General features: G+C 40.7%; 1 long non-coding RNA gene and 1 pseudogene across 1 annotated transcript; one reads left to right on the top strand and one right to left on the bottom strand.

Annotated features, from left to right (window-relative positions):
• Positions 1-1,349: 1,349 nt before the first annotated feature.
• LOC120860167 lies at positions 1,350-2,427 on the bottom strand (annotated as a pseudogene).
• Positions 2,428-7,133: 4,706 nt separating this feature from the next.
• On the top strand, positions 7,134-17,505 carry LOC120860164. Its single transcript, XR_005720255.1, has 2 exons — positions 7,134-7,189; positions 17,425-17,505. It is a non-coding gene; the product is annotated as an uncharacterized LOC120860164 (long non-coding RNA).
• The last annotated feature ends 225 nt before the right edge of the window (positions 17,506-17,730 follow it).

Here is a 17,730-nt window from a genome sequence, read left to right as displayed (position 1 = left end):
CCAGGCAAGAGTACTGGAGTGGGGTGCCATCGCCTTCTCCACCTTACGAGTGATCAAACCTTTTTCTTCTCCATTGGAAATGTGCAGTCTGGACCACCAGGGAAGTCCCTGTCTTGATGTTTGAATGTTTTATTCCTACAGGAAAAAAATGCTAACCATCATCTTTAGTCTTAAGTGAGTTGTGGTCTCTGCAGGCAGATCTTCCCTTGATAGCATTATGTTTGCTGAAAGTTAAGAGTGGCTGTGGCAGTTTCTTAACAATGGCATTTCCTGCATTGATTCTTCCTTTCACAAACTCCTTCTGTAGACTGCTTTGCCATTTAATAATGTTTTAGTTACAACTTCTTTCAAATTGGAGTTAATCCTCCCAAGCCGTGCTGCTGCTTTACGAACTACATTTATGTAATACTGTAAATCATTTCTTTTTTTGTTTTGTTTTGTTTTTAATTTCTTTTTTTATATATAAATTTACTTATTTTAATTGGAGGCTAATTACTTTACAGTATTGTAGTGGTTTTAAAATACATTGAAGTGAATGCACCACAGAGGTACATGTGTTCCCCATCCTGAACCCCCCTCCCACCTCCCTCCCCATCCCATCCCTCTGAGTCATCCCAGGGCACCAGCCCGAAGCACCCTGTCTCATGCAAACCACCTGGACTGGCAGTCTACTTTACATATGATACTATACGTGTTTCAGTACCGTTATTCCAAGTCATCCCACCCTCGCCCTCTCCCCCAGAGTCCAAAAGACTGTTCGATACATCTGTGTTTCTTTTTTTTTTTTTTTTTTGAATAAACAAGTTTGTTTGTAAATTTAGTCAACATACATAATTGACCTAAAAACTTCAATAGAAGGAAAAATTTTAAAACCACTTGGAAAGCCATCTCTATGAAGTGATTTTCCCAGAACCTATGCCACATGAACACCATTTTAACTGGCAGAGGTTCAATAAGCTGAAGCTGTGTCCCTCCCCAACATCAAGTTTACCCTAACAGTTATTATAATACAAACCCCACAAGGAAAAAAAGTTCGGTATTGTTCCTCCTTGGTAGAGAAAAGTTCAACCTAGTTATGAGACCAATCACAACACAAAAGCTGCACTAACTACTATGTTAGTAACAGATGATGCTGGTATGAGTAACTTGTATTATAGTCTAGAGCCCTTATAAATAAATCCCCCTCCCTGTTAGTGTTTGCATTATCAGCTAGGTTAGTTTTAACGTGGTAGAAAGAGGACTTATGCAAGGTATAACGCGAAGAGCATTTTACTACGCAGTCTACTCAGGAGAAAACCAATCGAACTCTAAATTACACACCTTAAAGACAACACTCCCCACCACATGTTAATGTAAAACATTTAATTTAAAAATGTTGACACTACAATATATAAAATAGCTATTATAAATGCACATAGTGTATTCTATAGCTGCCAGGTTTACTTTTTTTTTTTTAAGGAAACTAAGTTACACTGTGGTTAAGACTGGTATCTTCACCCTTGAAAAAGCCCACATTCTATCACAGTGATGTATGGTTAGACTTAACAGCCCCAATTGTTAAACACTTGGATCGAGTCATAACCAGTTTTATTGCAAAAGGACCCTGTACACATTTATCAATTCTAGTACCTTAATAGCTACCCAACGAGTCATTAACATACAGAAACATGCATCATGAGAAGCAAGAAATATCACCCATCCCTTCTGCATATTAGCAACTTGTCACTCCTGAGCAACAGTGCTCACATCACTGAGGTCTGTGAACAGTCACTTTTCGCATTCATCCTGAGTGAAAGATGGAATGACTTAAAGTACAAATGCAACATAATTTCTTACAAAAAAGTCACAAATTAAACCGAAGTATTTTACAGAATTTACTACAAAACACCATAAAAACTGCCTTCACTTAAGCTCTCTATCCCCGTATCCGGCGAGCCAACTGGATGTCTTTGGGCATGATGGTGACTCTCTTAGCGTGGATGGCACACAGATTAGTATCTTCAAACAAACCCACCAGGTACGCTTCGCTCGTGCAGTGCGCCGATGGCGGCACTCTGGAACCTCAAGTCGGTTTTGAAATCCTGGGCGATCTCCCTCACCAACCTCTGGAAAGGTAGTTTCCGGATCAGAAGCTCGGTGGATTTCTGGTAACGACGGATTTCTCGAAGCGCAACAGTCCCGGGCCTGTAGCGATGAGGTTTTTTCACCCCGCCGGTAGAGGGGGCGCTTTTCCTGGCCGCTTTGGTGGCCAGCTGCTTGCGGGGCGCTTTCCCACCCGTTGACTTACGAGCAGTCTGCTTGGTTCGGGCCATTTTCTTTTACCTAATGCCGAAGTTTTAGGCCACTTCTCCGACCACCGCGCCGCCACTGCTGCTGCCCAAAGAGCCGCAGTAGCTGAAACGGGACGAACTCCTTCCAACGAACGACCAAACCGCTCTGCCTACATCTGTGTTTCTTTTGCTGTCTTGCATACAGGGTTATCGTTACCATCTTTCTAAATTCCATATATATAACTTCAGTTCAGTTCGTTTCAGTTCAGTCGCTCAGTTGTGTCCGACTCTTTGCGACTGCATGAATCGCACCATGCCAGAATTTCCAGTCCATCACCAACTCCCAGAGTTCACTTAGACTCGCGTCCATCGAGACGTTGGTGCCATCCAGCCATCTCATCCTCTGTCGTCCCCTTCTTCTCCTGCCCCCAGTCCCTCCCAGCATCAAAGTCTTTTCCAATGAGCCAACTCTTCGCATGAGGTGGCCAAAGTACTGGAGTTTCAGCTTTAGCATCATTCCTTCCAAAGAAATCCCAGAGTTGATCTCCTTCAGAATGGACTGTTTGGATCTCCCTGCAGTATACCGTATTGGTATTTTTCTTTCTGGCTTACTTCACTGTGTATAATAGGCTCCAGTTTCATCACCTTATTAGAACTGATTCAAATATATTTTTTAATGGCTGAGTAATACTCCGTAGTGTATATATGTACCACAGGTTTCTTATCCATTTTTCTGCTGATGGTCATCTAGGTTGCTTCCATGTCCTGGCTATTGTAAATAGTGCTGCTATGAACATTTGGGTACAGGTGTCTCTTTCAATTCTGATTTCTTCGATATGTATGCCCAGCAGTGGGTTGTATTGTAGTTCTATTTCCAGTTTTTTAAGGACTCTCCACACTGTTCTCCATGGTGGCTGTATTAGTTTGCATTCCCACGAACAGTGTAAGAGGGTTCCCTTTTCTCCATATCCTCTCCAGCATTTATTGTTTGTGGGCTTTTGGATCGCAGCCATTCTGATTGGCATGAGATGGTACCTCATTGAGGTTTTGATTTGCATTTCTCTGATAATGAGTGATTTGAGCATCTTTTCATGTGTTTGTTAGCCATCTGTATGTCTTCTTTGGAGAAATGTCTCTCTAGTTCTTTGGCCCTCTTTTTGAGTGGGTCGTTTATTTTTCTGGAATTGAGCTGCAGGAGTTGCTTGTATGTTTTTGAGATTAATTCTTTGTCCGTTGCTTCAGTTGCTATTATTTTCTCCCATTCTGAAGGCTGTCTTTTCACCTTGCTTATAGTTTCCTTTGTTGTGAGGAAGCTTTTCATTTTAATTAGGCCCCATTAGTTTATTTTTGCTTTTATTTCCAGTATTCTGGGAGGTAGGTCATAGAGGATCCTATTGTGGTTTGTGTTGGAGAGTGTTTGCCTATGTTTTCCTCAGGAGTTTTATAGTTTTTGGTCTTATGTTTAGATCTTTAATCCATTTGAGTTTATTTTTGTTGTTGCTGTTAAGAAAGTGTTCTAGTTTCATCCTTTTACAAGTGGTTGACCAGTTTACCCAGTACCACTTGTTCAAGAGATTGTCTTTTCTCCATTGCATATTCTTGCCTCCTTTGTGAAAGATAAGGTGTCCATAGGTATGTGGGTTTATCTCTGGGTTTTCTATTTTGTTTCATTCATCTATATTTCTGTCTCTGTGCCAGTACTACACTGTATGGATAACTGTAGCTTTGTAGCAGAGCCTGGAATCAGGCAGGGTGACTCCTCCAGTTCCATTCTTCTTTCTGAAGATTGCTTTGCCTATTGGAGATTTTTGTATTTCCATACATTGTGAAACTATTTGTTCTAGTTCTGTGAAAAATACTGTTGGTAGCTTGATAGGGATTGCATTGAATCTATAGATTGCTTAGAGTAGTATACTCATTTTCACTATATTGATTCTTGAATCCATGAACATGGTTTATTTCTCTATCTATTTGTGTACTCTTTGATTTCTTATATCAGTATTTTATACTTTTCTATATATGAGTCCTGTTTCTTTAGATAGATGTATTCCTAAGTATTTTATTCTTTTTTTTTTTGTTGTTATAGTGAATGAAATTCTTTCCTTAATTTCTCTGTTTTCTTATTGTTACTGTATAGGAATGTAGGGGATTTCTCTGTGTTAATTTTATAGCCTGCAACTTTACTATATTCGGTGATTAGCTCTAGTAATTTTCTGGTGGAGTCTTTAGGATTTTCTGTGTATAGAGTATCATGTCATCTGCAAACAGAGGTTTACTTCTTTTCCAATCTGGATTGATTTTGTTTATTTTTGTGTTCTGACTGCTGTGGCCAAGACTTCCAAAACTATGTTGAATAGTTGAGAGTGGGCATCCGTGTCTTGTTACTGACTTCAGGGGAAATACTATGAGATTTTCACCATTGAGGATGTTTGCTGTGGGTTTGTCATGTATACCTTTTATTATATTGAGCCATGTTCCTTCTGTTCGTGCTTTCTGGAGGAGTTTTTTTTGTTTTTTTTTTTTTTTTTTTTTTTAATCGGATGTTGAATTTTGTGAAAGGCTTTCTCTGCATCTATTGAGATAATCATATGTTTATGATTAAAGATAATCATATGATTAAAAAGCTATCTTTGAACTTTTTAATGTGTATTATGTTGATTGATTTGTGGATATTGGAAGAATCCTTGCATCCTTGGGATAAAGCCCATTTAGTCATGATGTATGATCTTTTCAATATGTTGCTGGATTCTTTTCACTGGAATTTTGTTAAGGATTTTTTCATTTATGTTCATCAATGATATTAACCTATAGTTTTCTTATTTTGTGGCATCTTTGTCTGGTTTTGGTATTAGGGTGATGGTGGCTACATAGAATGAGTTTCGAAGTTTACCTTCCTTTTCAATTTTCTGGAAGAGTTTGAGTAGGATAGATGTTCAGTTCAGTTCAGTCGCTCAGTCATGTCCGACTCTTTGTGACCCCATGAATCGCAGCACCCCAGGCCTCCCTGTCCAGCACCAACTCCCAGAGTTCACTCAGACTCTTGTCCATTGAGTCAGGGATCCATCCAGCCATCTCATCCTCTGTCGTCCCCTTCTTCTCCTGCCCCCAATCCCTCCGAGCATCAGAGTCTTTTCCAATGAGTCACCTCTTCACATGATGTGGCCAAAGTACTGGAGTTTCAGCTTCAGCATCATTCCTTACAAAGAAATCCCAGGGCTGATCTCCTTCAGAAAGGACTGGTTGGATCTCCTTGCAGTCCAAGGGAATCTCAAGTGTCTTCTCCAACACCACACTCCAAAAGCATCAATTCTTCGATCCTGAGCTTTCTTTATAGTCCAACTCTCACATCCATACGTGACTACTGGAAAAATCATAATCTTGACTAGATGGACCTTTGGTGACAAAGTAATGTCTCTGCTTTTTAATATGCTGTCTAGGTTGGTCATAACTTTCCTTCCAAGAAGTAAGGATCTTTTAATTTCATGGCTGCAGTCACCGTCTACAGTGATTTTGGATCCCAAGAAATAAAGTCTGCCACTGTTTCCACTGTTTTCCCAACTATTTCCCATGAAGTCGGGCCGGATGCCATGATCTTCGTTTTCTGAATATTGAGCTTTAAGCCAACTTTTTCACTCTCCTCTTTCACTTTCATCAAAAGGCTTTGTAGTTCCTCTTCACTTTCTGCCATAAGGGTGGTGTCATCTGCATATCTGAGGTTATTGATATTTCTCCCGGCTATCTTGATTCCAGCTTGTGCTTCTTCCAGGCCAGAGTTTCTCATGATGTACTCTGCATATAAATTAAATAAGCAGAGTGACAATATCATTTAAAGTTTGTGTTTTCTTGTCAGTTGCCTGTTGATCTATCCATAGGTGTGGATGGGCATTTATCCTGTTCCTTTACCTGCTCAGTATTTCTCAGCGTTTTCATCTTGTCTGTATTCCTGTGTTTGGCATGGCCTTTATGTACGGTGGCAGTTTGTGGTTCCTCTTTATTGTGGAAGTTCCTTGCTGTGGGTGGGGTTGAATGGGTGGTTAGTCAAGGTTTCTTGATTAGGGAAGCTTGTGTGAGTGTTCTTGTAGGTGGAACTGGATTTCTTCTCTCTGGATTGTAATGAAGTGTCCAGTAGAGAGTTTTGAGATGTCAGTAGGTTTGGTGTGACTTAGGGCAGCCTCTATTGAAGCTCTGGGGTATTTTCCTGTGTTGCTGGAGATTTTGCATGGTATGTCTTTCTCTGGAACTTGTTGGCTCTTGGGTGGTGCTTGGTTTCAGTTAGGTATGAAGGCTTTTGGATGAGCTCTTGTTGATTAATATTTGCTGGAGTTAGAAGTTCTCTGGTGTTCTCAGGATTTGGAGTTAAGCCTCCTGTCTCTGATTTTTAGACTTTTCTTACAGTATAGCCTCAAGCCTTTATCTTCATCTATACTGCACTGATGATAAAACATCTAGGAAAAGTTTATCTGCAGTGAGGGACACCCAGAGAGGTTCACAGAGTTACATGGAGAAAGAAGAGGGAGGAGGGAGGTAGAGGTGACCAGGAGGCGAAGTAGGGGAATCAAAAGAGGAGACAGCAAGTTTGCCAGTCATCACTTCCCTATGTACTATCCACAGTCTGGACCGCTCAGATGTTCACGGAGTAATACAGAGAACAAAAGAGGGAGGAATGAGACAGAGGTGACCTGGAGGATAAAGCAGGGAATCAAAAGGAGAGAGAGAGATCCAGCCAGTAACAGTTCCCTAAGTGTTCTCCACAGTCCGAAACACACTGGTGATTCAGAGTTCTGTAGAGAAGAAAAGGGGGAGGGAGGAGATAGAGGTGACCTGGTGGAGAGAAAGAAGAGTCCAAAGGAGGAGAGAGCAGTCAAGTCAGTAATATCGCTCCCAAGTAAAAATGGGTACTGAAGACTGGGTTCTTAAAGGTAAAAATTGATAGCAAATACCAAAAAGCAAAGATTAAAAATCTAGAAGTTAGACTCAAAAATACAATATTAAAGAAACAAAGTCACAAAAATTATAAAATAGATATATGAAATTTACTTTAAAAATATGGTCTTTTTTTCCCCAAGGTAATAGGTTATAAAAATGAAAATTAAAGGAGTAATAGAGGACTTAAATTTTTTTTAATTAAAAAAATGATAATAGTAAAAATAGGAATTTCTCTGGAGCTGTTGCTGACAGAGTAGGGTCAGTTCATTTTCAGATAGTTCCTTGATCTGGCTTATACTTCTCAAGATCAATAGGCCCCTTCCCTTGTAGTTGGTGCTAAATACAGGGTTTTAATCTGTTGCACCTGTCACTTTCAAAGCTGCTGCTGCTGCTGCTAACTCGCTTCAGTCGTGTCTGACTCTGTGAGACCTCATAGACAGCAGCCCACCAGGCCCCCCGTCCCTGGGATTCTCCAGACAAGAACACTGGAGTGGATTGCCATTTCCTTCTCCAATTCATGAAAGTGAAAAGTGAAAGTAAAGTCACTCAGTCGAGTCCGACTCTTCACAACCTGATGGACTGCAGCCCACCATGCTCCTCTGTCCGTGGGATTTTCCAGGCAAGAGTACTGGAGTGAGGTGCCATTGCCTTCGGTTCCCTCTATTTTAGGTGCTTCTGTTTGCTGGTTTCTTCAGTGCCTAATTGCTGCCCTGACACAAGGGGGCGATGGTGGTCACTTTTTTTAGGCTCACTTGTTCAGTCATGCTGTGGGGCAGGAGGAACACTGAAGCAAATATCACTGGCGTGTGTAGGGAGTGCTCACAGTGTTTCAGCTGCACTGGGTTTGCTCCTGCTCACGGCATGTATGCTTTCATAGTCTACACTGCTCAGGCTCTAGGTCACTCTGCTGGGAACTGTCTGATGCAGGTCCTGGGTTGGGTGTACCTCCCAGGTCTAAGCCGTTCAGGTTCTGGGGTACTCCACAAAGGTGCAGACTCAGTTGGGCCTGCGTTTTGTGCCCTTCCCAGGTTTGAGCAGCTCAGGTGACCAGGTGCTTGGTGAGCGCAGTCATCCCAAGTTGGGGGTGCATCTTAATGCCTCCCACATCCCAGCTGCTAGGTTTTCTAGGTGTACAACAGGCGTGCCTTCTCAGGGGTGCCGTGTGTTTCTTCTAGGGAGCTGATCTCTGGCTGCAACCCTCCTGGCGGATGTCAACCGTCCAAAATCCCAAGAAGCCTTGGTTAGCAATTAAGCCTGCTTGCAGTTTGGTAGAGGATGCCTGTCTGGGGCCAAGTTTGCCCCTTTCTGTCTCTGGCTGCCCCCCGCCAGCTTGTCTCTGGCTGTGGATAGGCTTGTCCACAGCCTACTAGCTCTCCTGTGGTATTTGCTCAGTCTTTTGTTCTGTGAGCAGGCCTGGCAGTGTCTTAGGTTGGGCTTTTCATAGGATAGTTCTCTCTTTCTTTCCCACCCCCTTCTGTCTCTGACTATCCCACAGTCTGTGTTGCTGTCTTAGGTTAGTTCCCTCAGACAGCACTCAGGGCTTTTGGACCAGGTCCTTACCCTAAGCAATGCAGTCCCTGCCTCCCTGTTCAGCCCCCGCTTGCTGGTGGTGGCTGGGAGCACTGGGAATTGCCTTTAGGCATGTAATCTGTGGGTTTTAATTATTAATTTATTTTCCCTCCCGGTTATGTTGCTCTCTGAGATTCTAAGACTCCTCACAGACCCACCGATGAGAGGATTTCCTGGTGTTTGGAAACTTCTCTTTTTTAAGAATCCCTTCCTGGGATGGATCTCCATCCCTGCCTCTTGTTTCTCTCTTTTTATCTTCTGTATTTTTGTCCTACCTCCTTTTGAAGACAATGGGCTGCCTTTCTGGGTGCCTGATGTCCTCTGTCAGTATTCAGAAGTTGTTTTGTGGAATTTGCTCAGCATTCAAATGTTCTTTCGAAGAATTTGTGTGGGAGAAAGTGGCCTCCACTTCCTCTTCCTCCACCATCTTAGGACCGCCCCTCTAAATTGTTTCATACTCTTCATAGAATCTTCATCAGAGGTAGGGCATGAGAAGCCACTTTTTAAAAAATTACTATTTTTTTAATTGAAGTATCAGGTGGTAAAGACTTGGCCTGCAGTGTGGGAGACCATGGTTCAATCCCTGGACTGGAAAGGTCCTCTGGAGAAGAGATTGGCTACCTGCTCCAGTAATTTTGCCTGGAGAATACCATGGACAGAGGAGACTGGCAGGTCCATGGTCCATGGGGTCCATATGGTCCATGGAGTCCATGGGGTTGTAAAGAGTTGGATACAATGGAGCGATTCTCACTTTTTGTAATGTGTCCATTTCTGCTGTACAGCATAGTAATCCAGTCATATATATATATGTATATATACACATAAAAGGCATTCTTGTAATTTTTCCATTATGCTTTTTCACAGGATATTAAATATGTTCTCTGTCAGTGCAGTAGGACTTTGTAATTTATCCATCCTGTATACAATAGTTTCTATCTGCTAACCCCAAACTTATAGTCCTTTGTTCCCATACCTCCCTTCCAGCTGGCCACCACAAATCTCTTGGCTGTGTTAGTCTGAAGAAACCAGTTTCTTTGTTCATCCATAAGAAGCAAACTTACCTGCTACAGGTTTTAACATTTTCAGTTCAGTTCAGTCTCTCAGTCGAGTCTGACTCTTCGAGACTGCATGAACCAGAGCACACCAGAGCACCTCCATCACCAAATGCTGGAGTCTACCCAAGCCTGTGTCCATTGAGTCAATGATGCCATCAAACCATCTCATCTGTCATCCACTTCTCCTACCTTCAATCTTTCCCAACATCAGTGTCTTTTAAAATGAATCAGCTCTTCGCATCAGGTGGCCAAAATATTGGAGTTTCACTTCAACATCATTCCTTCCAATAAACACCCAGGACTGATCTCCTTTAGGATGGGCTAGTTGGATCTTCTTGCAGTCCAAGAAACTCTCAAGAGTCTTCTCCAGCACCACAGTTCAAAAGCATCAATTCTTTGGTGCTCAGCCTTCTTTATAGTCCAACTTTCATATCCACACGTGACTATGGGAAAAACCATAGCCTTGACCAGACAAACCTATGTTGACAAACTAAAGTCTCTGCTTTTTAATATGCTGTCTCGGTTGGTCATAACTTTCCTTCCAAGGAGTAAGAATTTTTTAATTTTATGGCTGCAGTCACCATCTGCAGTGATTTTGGAGCCCCCCCAAAATAAAGTCAGCCACAGTTTCCACTGTTTTGGCATCTATCTGCCATGAAGTCATAGGACCAGATGCCATGGTCTTAGTTTTCTGAATGTTGAGCTATAAGCCAACATTTTCACTCTCCTCTTTCACTTTCATCGAGAGGGCTCTTTAGTTCTTCACTTTCTGCCATAAGGGTGGTGTCATCTGCATATCTGAGGTTATTGATATTTCTCCCAGCAATATTGATTCCAGCTTGTGCTTCATCCAGCCCAGCATTTCTCATGATGTACTCTGCATATAATTTAATTAAGAAGGGTGACAGTATTCAGACTTGATGTACTCCTTTTCCTATTTGGAACCAGTCTGTTGTTCCATGTTTACTTCTAACTGTTGCTTCCTGACCTGCTTGCAAGTTTGTCAAGACGAAGGTCAAGTGGTCTGGTATTCCCATCTCTTTCAGAATTTTCCTCAGTTTTATTGTCGAAAACTTATTGGAGTTTTCAGGTAAGTTATTTATTCCACAATTTTATTGTGATCCACACAGTCAACGGCTTTTGAATAATCAGTAAACCAGACATAAATGTTTTTTTCTGGAACTCTTGCTTTTTCAGTGATCCATTGGATATTGGCAATTTTCTCTGGTTCCTCTGCCTTTCCTAAAACCAGCTTGAACATCTGGAAGTTCACGGTTCATTTATTGCTGAAGCCTGGCTTGGATGATTTTGAGCATTACTTTACTCGCAGGTGAGATGAGTGCTATTGTGTGGTAGTTTGAGCATTCTTTGACATTGTCTCTCTTTGGGACAGGAATGAAAACTGACCTTTTCCAGTCCTATGGCCACTGCTGAGTTTTCCAAATTTGCTGAAATATTGAGTGCAGCACTTTCACAGTGTCATCTTTAGAGTTTGAAATAGCTGAACTGTAATTCACTATCTTCGTTCGTAGTACTGCTTCCTAAGGCCCAGTTGACTTCACGTTCCAGAATATCTGGCTTTAGGTGAGTATCAGAGCATCGTGACTAGCTGGGTCATGAAGATCTTTTTAGTACAGTTCTTTTGTGTATTCTTGCCACGTCTTAATATCTTCTGGTTCTGTTAGGTCCTTACCATTTCTGTCCTTTATTGAGACCAACTTTGCATGAAACGTTCCCTTGGTATCTCTAATTTTCTTCAAGAGATCTCTAGTCTTTCCCATCCTATTGTTTTCCTCTATTTCTTTGCATTGATCACTGAGGAAGGCTTTCTTATCTCTCCTTGGTTTTCTTTGGAACTCTGCATTCAAATGGGTATATCTTTCCTGTTCTCCTTTGCTTTTCACCTACCTTGTTTTCACAGCTAATTGTAAGGCCTCTTCACACAGCCCGTTTGCCTTTTTGCATTTCTTCTTTTTGGGATGGTCTTGTCCCTGTCTCCTGTACAAATCATGAATCTCCATTCATAGTTCATCAGGCACTCTATCATATCTATTCCCTCAAATCTATTTCTCACTTCTACTGTATAATCATAAGGGATTTGATTTAGGTCATACCTGAATCGTCTAGTGGTTTCCCCCACTTTCTTCAATTTAAATCTGAATTTGGCAATAAGGAGTTCATGATCTGAGCCACAGTCTGCTCCCAGTCTTGTTTTTGCTGAGTTTATAGAGCTTCTCCATCTTTGGCTGCAAAGAATACAGTCAGTCTGATTTTGGTGTTGTCCATCAGGTGATGTCCCCATGTAGAGTCTTCTGTTGTGTTGTTGGAAGAGGGTGTTTGCTATGATGAGTGTGTTCTCTTGGCACAATTCTATTAGCCTTGGCCCTGCTTCATTCTGTACTCTTAAGGCCAAACTTGCCTGTTACTGCAGGTGTTTCTTGACTTCCTACTTTTGCATTCCATTCCCCTATAATGAAAAAGGAGATCTTTTTTGGGTGTTAGTCCTAAAAGGTCTTGTAGGTCTACATAGAACTGTTCAGCTTCAGCTTCTTCAGTGTTACTGGTTGGGGCATAGACTTGGATTATGGTGATATTGAATGGTTTTTGTCTTGGAAACAAACAGAGATCATTCTATCATCTTTGAGATTGTATCCAAGTACTGCATTTTGGAATCTTTTGTGGACTATAATGGCTACTCCATTTCTTCTAAGAGATTCCTGCCCACAGAACTAGATATAATGGTCATCTGAGTTAAATTCACCCATTCCAGTCCATCTTAGTTCACTGATTACTAGAGTGTAGACTTTCACCCTTGCCATCTCTTGTTTGACCACTTCAAATTTGCCTTTATTCATAGACCTTACATTTCAGGTTCCTACACAACATTGCTCTTTGTAGTATTGGACCTTGCTTCTGTCACCGCTCACACTCACAACTGGGTGTTGTTTTTGCTTTTGTTCTATCCCTTCACTCTTTCTGGATTTATTTGTCCACTGATCTCCAGTAGCATATTGGATACCTACTGACCTGGGGAGTTCATCTTTCAGCGTCCTATCTTTTTGCCCTTTCATACTGTTCATGGGGTTCACATGGCAAGAATACTGAAGTGGTTTGCCTTTCCCTTCTCCGGTAGACCATGTTCTGTCAGACCGCTGCACCGTGACCTGGCCGTCTTGGATGGCCCCACACGACATGGCTTAATTTCATTGAGTTAGACAAGCTGTGGTGTGTGTGATCAGATTGGCTAGTTGTCTGTGATTATGGTTTCAGTCTGTCTGTCCTCTGATGGGTTTCTCTTACCTCAAACATCTAGTTTCTCTTCATGGCTGCTCCAGCAAAGCACAGCCAGTGTTTCTTATCATGGACGTGGGGTAGCTCCTCTTGGTGGCTCTTGCGCCGCTCCTGTTTTAACATTAGGCTGCCGCAATTCAGTCACTTTAGCGCTGTGTGTCATAGTTATGTTGAAGTGTTTGTGACTCCATGGACTGTAGCCTGCCAGGCTCCTTTTTCCAAGGAATTTTCTAGGCAACAGTGCTGAAATGGATTACCTTTCTTCTGCCCCAAGAATTGAATCTGTATCATTTGCATTCAGTTCAGTTCAGTTGCTCAGTCATGCCCGACTCTTTGTGACCCCATGAACCACAGCACACCAGGCCTCCCTGTCCATCATCAACTCCCGGAGTCTATCCAAACCCATATCCATCGAGTTGGTGATGCCATCCAACCATCTCTTCCTGTGTCATCCCCTTCTCCTGCCCTCAATCTTTCCCAGCATCAGAGTCTTTTCAAATGAGTCAGCTCTTCACACCAGGTGGCCAAAGTACTGGAGTTTCAGCTTCCCCAACAGTCCTTCCAATGAACACCCAGGACTGATCTTTAGGATGGACTGGTTGGATCTCCCTGAAGTCCAAGGGACTCTGAAGAGTCTTTTCCAACACTACAGTTCAAAAGTATTAGTTCTTTAGCGTTCAGCCTTTTTTATAGTCCAACTCCCATGTCTGTACATGACTACTGGAAAACCATAGCTTTGACTAGATGGACTTGTGTATTGGTGTTCATTTAGTATTATTGCAGAAGCTATGGGATGGTGTAATTTTGGGGGTTTGACTTACTTCTTTAATCTCATCTTTTCATGAGGTATATTTAGGTACATATATTCCTAATTATTTTATTATTTTGTTGTAGTGGTGAATGGAATTGTTTCCTTAATTTCTCTTTCTGTTTTCTCATTGTTAGTGTATAGGAATGCAAGGGATTTCTGTGTGTTAATTTTGTATCCTATGACTTTACTGTGTTCATTGATTAGCTCTAGTAATTTTCTGGTGGAGTCTTTAGGGTTTTCTATGTAGAGGATCATGTCATCTGCAGACATTGAGAGTTTTACTTCTTTTCCAATCTGGATTCCTTTTACTTCTTTTTGCTGTGGCTAAAACTTCCAAAACTATGTTGAATAGCAGTGGTGATAGTGGGCATCCTTTTCTTGTTCCTGACTTTATGGGAAATGTTTTCATTTTATCACCATTTAGGATAATGTTTGATGTGGGTTTATCATATATGGCTTTTATTATGTTGAGGTATGTTTTTTCTATGCCTTCTTTCTGGAGGGTTTTTATCGTAAATGAATGTTGAATTTTTTCAAAGGCTATCTCTGCATCTATTGAGATAATCATATGGTTTTTATCATTCAATTTGTTAATGTGGTGTATCACATGGGTTGATTTGTGAATATTGAGGAATTCTTGCATCCCTGGGATAAAGCCCACTTGGTCATGATGTATGATCTTTATTATTAATATGTTGTTGAATTTTGTTTGCTAAGATTTTGTTAAGGATTTTTGCGCCATGTTAATCAGTGATATTGATCTGTAGTTTTCTTTTTATGTGGCATCTTTGTCTGGTTTGGGTATTAGGGTGATTGTGGCCTCATAGAATGAGTTTGAAAGTTTACCTTCCTCTGCAATTTACTGGAAGAGTTGGAGTCATCTAGTCCTGGGCTTTTTGTTGGATGAATTCTGAGTATGGTTTCGATTTCTGTGCTTGTGATGGGTCTGTTAAGATTTTCTATTACTTCCTGGCTCAGTTTGAAAGTTACACTTTTCTAAGAATTTGTCCATTTCTTCCAAGTTGTCCATTTTATTGGCATATAGTTGCTGATAGTAGTCTCTTATGATCCTTCATATTTCTGTGTTGTCGTGATTTCTCCACAACAATATTTCCTTTCTAATTTTGTTCATTTGATTTTTCTCCATTTGTTTTTTGATGAGTCTGGCTAATGGCTGTCAATTTTGTTTTATCTTCTCAAAGAACCAGCTTTTAGCTTTTTTGATCTTTGCTATGGTCTCTTTTATTTTTGGCATTTATTTCTGCTCTAATATGTGGTTTCTTTCCTTCTCCAAACCCTGGGGTTCTTCATTTCTTCGTTTCCTATTGCTTTAGGTGTAGAGTTAGGTTATTCGTTTGATTTCACTCCTGTTCCTTGAGGCAAGTCTGTAGTGCTGTTAGCACTGCTTTTACTGAATCCCATAGGTTTTGGGTTGTTGTGTTTTCATTTTCATTTGTTTCTAAGCATATTTTGATTTTTTTAAAAATTTCTTCTGTGATTTGTTTGTTATTCAGAAGCATGTTGTTTAACCTCCATATGCTTGTATTTTTCACAGGTTTTTTCTTGTAGTTAACATGTAGTCTTACCACATTGTGGTCAGCAAACAATGTTTGAGATTATTTCAGTTTTTAAAAAATTTACCAAGGCTAGATTCATGGCCCAGATCTGTCCTGGAGAAGTTTTCATGTGCACTTGAGAAAAAAGGTGAAATTCATTGTTTTAGGGTAAAATATCCTATAGATATCAATTAAGTCTAACTGGTCCATTGTATCATTTAAAGTTTGTGTTTCCTTTCTCCTTTTCTGCTTAGTTGATCTATCCATAGGTGTGAGTGGGGCATGAAAGTCTCCCACTATTATTGTGTTACTGATAATTTCCCCTTTTATATTTGTTAGCATTTGCCTTACATATTGCAGTGCTCCTATGCTGGGTGCATATATATTTATAATTGCTGTATCTTCTTCTTGGATTGATCCTTCGATCATTATGTAGTGTCCTTATTTGTCTCCTTTCACGGCCTTTATTTCAAAGTCTATTTTTTGTGATATAAGTATTACTACTCCTGCTTTTTTTTTCTTTTTTTGGTCTCCAGTTGTGTGAAATACCCCAACCCTTCACTTTCAGTCTGTAGGTATCCCTAAGTTTGAGGTGGGTCTCTTGTAGACAGCATATATAGGGGTCTTGTTTTTGTATCCATTCAGCCACGCTTTGTCTTTTGGTTGGGGCATTCAACTCATTTACATTAAAGGTAATTATTGATAAATGTGATCCTGTTGCCATTTATTTTCTTGTTTTGCGTTCAAGTTTATAAACCTCTTCTGCATTTCCTGCCTAGAGAAGATCCTTTAGCATTTATTGGAGAGCTGGCTTGTTGGTGCTGAATTTTATGAGCTTTTGCTTGTCTGTAAAGCTTTTGATTTCTTCTTCATTTTTGAATGTGATCCTTGCTGGGTACAGTAATCTGGATTGTAGGTTTTTCTCTTTCATCACCTTAAGTATGTCCTGCCATTCCCTTCTGGCTTGAAGAGTTTCTGTTGACAAATCAGCTGTTATCATTATGGAGATTCCCTTGTGTATTATTTGTTGTTTTTTTCCCTTACTGCTTTTAATAGTTACTCGTTTGATCTTCGTTGATTTGATTAATATGTGTCTTGGGGTATTTTGCCTTGGGTTTATCCTCTTTGGGACTCTGGGCTTCTTGGACTTGGGTGACTATTTCCTTCCCCATTTTAGGGAGGTTTTCAACTGTTATTTCCTCAAATGTTTTCTCATGGCCTTTTTTTTTGTCTTCTTCTGGGCTCCTGTGATGAGTGTTGGTGTGTTTAACATTGTCCTGGAGGTCTATGAAGTTGTCCTCATTTCTTTTAATTCTGTTTTCCTCTCTACTTCATTTATTTCCACCATTCTGCATTCACCTCACTTATCTTGTCTTCTACCTCAATTATTCTTCTGTTGATTCCCTCCAAAATGGTTTTCATCTCATTTATTGCATTATTTCTGAGAAGGCACTGGCACCCCACTCCAGTACTCTTGCCTGGAGAATCCCATGGACAGAGGAGCCTGGTGGGCTGCAGTCCATGGGGTCGCTCAGAGTCAGACACGACTGAGCAACTTCACTTTCACTTTTCACTTTCATGCACTGGAGAAGGAAATGGCAACCACTCCAGTGTTCTTGCCTGGAGAATCCCAGGGACAAGCCTGGTGGGCTGCCATCTATAGGGTCGCACAGAGTCGGACACGACTGTAGTGACTTAGCAGCAGTAGCCGTAGCAGGAAAAGGGGGAGTGAAAAAGAGACAAGTCTATCCTGTGATCAGTTCCCTAAGCTTTCTCCACAGCCTGGAACACCAAAAGAGATTCACAGAGTTAAGTACAGAAGAGATGGGGGAGGGAGGAGATAGAGGTAATCTGGGGGAAAAAAGGAGAGTCAAATGAGGAGGGAGCAATCAAGCCTATAATCACACTTCTAAGTACAATGGATAGTGAAGATTGCAATCTTAAAGGTACAGAATTGATATCAAATACCAAAAAGCAAAGATTAAAAATCTAGAGTAGATTGTAGACTCTCAAAAATACAATATTAAAAAAAAATCTCAAAAGTTATATTTTAAAAATGTAAAATTTGCTTTAACAATAAGGTCTTTTTTTTCAAGGTAATAGTAGGTTTTAAAAATGAAAGTTAAAGGATTAATAAAGAACTTAATAAAAAAATTTAAAAATGATAATAGTAAAATATATTTAGGAATTTCTCTGGAGTCATTGAGGGCAGTGTGTGGTCAGTTCAGTTTCAGATAGTTCTTTGTTCCACC

Source organism: Oryx dammah, unplaced genomic scaffold, assembly GCF_014754425.2.
Source record: "Oryx dammah isolate SB20612 unplaced genomic scaffold, SCBI_Odam_1.1 HiC_scaffold_11032, whole genome shotgun sequence".
NCBI lineage: Eukaryota > Metazoa > Chordata > Mammalia > Artiodactyla > Bovidae > Oryx > Oryx dammah.
The sequence above is the reverse complement of the archived record's forward strand: the minus strand, read 5'-3'. Positions and strand labels throughout refer to the sequence as shown.